This window comes from Hypomesus nipponensis, chromosome 25, assembly GCF_054491055.1.
Source record: "Hypomesus nipponensis isolate SF chromosome 25, ASM5449105v1, whole genome shotgun sequence".
NCBI lineage: Eukaryota > Metazoa > Chordata > Actinopteri > Osmeriformes > Osmeridae > Hypomesus > Hypomesus nipponensis.
Window position 1 is genome coordinate 14,247,501 of NC_140385.1, and position 2,500 is coordinate 14,250,000.

Below are 2,500 nucleotides of genomic sequence, written 5' to 3' on the forward strand. Positions count from 1 at the left end.
TGAGCAAAAGAGCATACAGCACCTGGTATTCCCAGGCGGTCTCCCATCCAAGTACTAACCAGGCCCGACCCTGCTTAGCTTCCGAGATCAGACGAGATCGGGCGTTGCCAGGCTGGTATGGCCGTACAAAATAAGTTGACAACCATAGGCTACTTATCCATATACAGATTTAGCAATTGACAATGCAAGGTAGTCTCTCTCTCTCTCTCTCTCTCTCTCTCTCGTGTCAAAATGAAAACAGCTTCCAGCCCCTTTCATGAAGGACTACTTGTGCATATTGCAAGATGTCAGTTTCTAAGTGAATGAGCAAAAGAGCATACAGCACCTGGTATTCCCAGGCGGTCTCCCATCCAAGTACTAACCAGGCCCGACCCTGCTTAGCTTCCGAGATCAGACGAGATCGGGCGTTGCCAGGCTGGTATGGCCGTACGAAATAAGTTGACAACCATAGGCTACTTATCCATATACAGATTTAGCAATTGACAATGCAAGGTGGTCTCTCTCTCTCTCTCTCTCTCTCTCGTGTCAAAATGAAAACAGCTTCCAGCCCCTTTCATGAAGGACTACTTGTGCATATTGCAAGATTTCAGTTTCTAAGTGAATGAGCAAAAGAGCATACAGCACCTGGTATTCCCAGGCGGTCTCCCATCCAAGTACTAACCAGGCCCGACCCTGCTTAGCTTCCGAGATCAGACGAGATCGGGCGTTGCCAGGCTGGTATGGCCGTACGAAATAAGTTGACAACCATAGGCTACTTATCCATATACAGATTTAGCAATTGACAATGCAAGGTAGTCTCTCTCTATCTCTCTCTCTCTCTCGTGTCAAAATGAAAACAGCTTCCAGCCCCTTTCATGAAGGACTACTTGTGCATATTGCAAGATGTCAGTTTCTAAGTGAATGAGCAAAAGAGCATACAGCACCTGGTATTCCCAGGCGGTCTCCCATCCAATTACTAACCAGACCCGACCCTGCTTAGCTTCCGAGATCAGACGAGATCGGGCGTTGCCAGGCTGGTATGGCCGTACAAAATAAGTTGACAACCATAGGCTACTTATCCATATACAGATTTAGCAATTGACAATGCAAGGTGGTCTCTCCCTCTCTCTCTCTCTCTCTCTCTCGTGTCAAAATGAAAACAGCTTCCAGCCCCTTTCATGAAGGACTACTTGTGCATATTGCAAGATTTCAGTTTCTAAGTGAATGAGCAAAAGAGCATACAGCACCTGGTATTCCCAGGCGGTCTCCCATCCAAGTACTAACCAGGCCCGACCCTGCTTAGCTTCCGAGATCAGACGAGATCGGGCGTTGCCAGGCTGGTATGGCCGTACGAAATAAGTTGACAACCATAGGCTACTTATCCATATACAGATTTAGCAATTGACAATGCAAGGTGGTCTCTCTCTCTCTCTCGTGTCAAAATGAAAACAGCTTCCAGCCCCTTTCATGAAGGACTACTTGTGCATATTGCAAGATTTCAGTTTCTAAGTGAATGAGCAAAAGAGCATACAGCACCTGGTATTCCCAGGCGGTCTCCCATCCAAGTACTAACCAGGCCCGACCCTGCTTAGCTTCCGAGATCAGACGAGATCGGGCGTTGCCAGGCTGGTATGGCCGTACGAAATAAGTTGACAACCATAGGCTACTTATCCATATACAGATTTAGCAATTGACAATGCAAGGTAGTCTCTCTCTCTCTCTCTCTCTCTCTCTCTCGTGTCAAAATGAAAACAGCTTCCAGCCCCTTTCATGAAGGACTACTTGTGCATATTGCAAGATGTCAGTTTCTAAGTGAATGAGCAAAAGAGCATACAGCACCTGGTATTCCCAGGCGGTCTCCCATCCAAGTACTAACCAGGCCCGACCCTGCTTAGCTTCCGAGATCAGACGAGATCGGGCGTTGCCAGGCTGGTATGGCCGTACGAAATAAGTTGACAACCATAGGCTACTTATCCATATACAGATTTAGCAATTGACAATGCAAGGTAGTCTCTCTCTCTCTCTCTCTCTCTCTCTCTCGTGTCAAAATGAAAACAGCTTCCAGCCCCTTTCATGAAGGACTACTTGTGCATATTGCAAGATGTCAGTTTCTAAGTGAATGAGCAAAAGAGCATACAGCACCTGGTATTCCCAGGCGGTCTCCCATCCAAGTACTAACCAGGCCCGACCCTGCTTAGCTTCCGAGATCAGACGAGATCGGGCGTTGCCAGGCTGGTATGGCCGTACAAAATAAGTTGACAACCATAGGCTACTTATCCATATACAGATTTAGCAATTGACAATGCAAGGTAGTCTCTCTCTCTCTCTCTCTCTCTCTCTCGTGTCAAAATGAAAACAGCTTCCAGCCCCTTTCATGAAGGACTACTTGTGCATATTGCAAGATGTCAGTTTCTAAGTGAATGAGCAAAAGAGCATACAGCACCTGGTATTCCCAGGCGGTCTCCCATCCAAGTACTAACCAGGCCCGACCCTGCTTAGCTTCCGAGATCAGACGAGATCG

General features: G+C 47.3%; 8 non-coding genes and 1 pseudogene across 8 annotated transcripts in view; all 9 read right to left on the reverse strand.

The window, feature by feature from the left end:
• Positions 1-10: 10 nt before the first annotated feature.
• On the reverse strand, positions 11-129 carry LOC146224701 (5S ribosomal RNA). Its single transcript, XR_014749288.1, has one exon. It is a non-coding gene; the product is annotated as a 5S ribosomal RNA (ribosomal RNA).
• Positions 130-313: 184 nt separating this feature from the next.
• Positions 314-432, reverse strand: LOC146224702 (5S ribosomal RNA). The gene has a single exon (XR_014747580.1). It is a non-coding gene; the product is annotated as a 5S ribosomal RNA (ribosomal RNA).
• Positions 433-612: 180 nt separating this feature from the next.
• Positions 613-731, reverse strand: LOC146224703 (5S ribosomal RNA). The gene has a single exon (XR_014747582.1). It is a non-coding gene; the product is annotated as a 5S ribosomal RNA (ribosomal RNA).
• A 180-nt stretch (positions 732-911) lies between these two features.
• LOC146224704 (5S ribosomal RNA) lies at positions 912-1,030 on the reverse strand (annotated as a pseudogene).
• A 184-nt stretch (positions 1,031-1,214) lies between these two features.
• LOC146224705 (5S ribosomal RNA) lies at positions 1,215-1,333 on the reverse strand. The gene has a single exon (XR_014747583.1). It is a non-coding gene; the product is annotated as a 5S ribosomal RNA (ribosomal RNA).
• Positions 1,334-1,503: 170 nt separating this feature from the next.
• On the reverse strand, positions 1,504-1,622 carry LOC146224706 (5S ribosomal RNA). Its single transcript, XR_014747584.1, has one exon. It is a non-coding gene; the product is annotated as a 5S ribosomal RNA (ribosomal RNA).
• Positions 1,623-1,806: 184 nt separating this feature from the next.
• LOC146224707 (5S ribosomal RNA) lies at positions 1,807-1,925 on the reverse strand. Its single transcript, XR_014747585.1, has one exon. It is a non-coding gene; the product is annotated as a 5S ribosomal RNA (ribosomal RNA).
• Positions 1,926-2,109: 184 nt separating this feature from the next.
• LOC146224708 (5S ribosomal RNA) lies at positions 2,110-2,228 on the reverse strand. The gene has a single exon (XR_014749289.1). It is a non-coding gene; the product is annotated as a 5S ribosomal RNA (ribosomal RNA).
• A 182-nt stretch (positions 2,229-2,410) lies between these two features.
• LOC146224709 (5S ribosomal RNA) overlaps positions 2,411-2,500 on the reverse strand; it is a 119-nt gene continuing 29 nt past the window's right edge. The window contains exon 1 of the ribosomal RNA XR_014747586.1: positions 2,411-2,500. This exon is cut by the window's right edge and continues 29 nt beyond it. This is a non-coding gene — a ribosomal RNA (5S ribosomal RNA).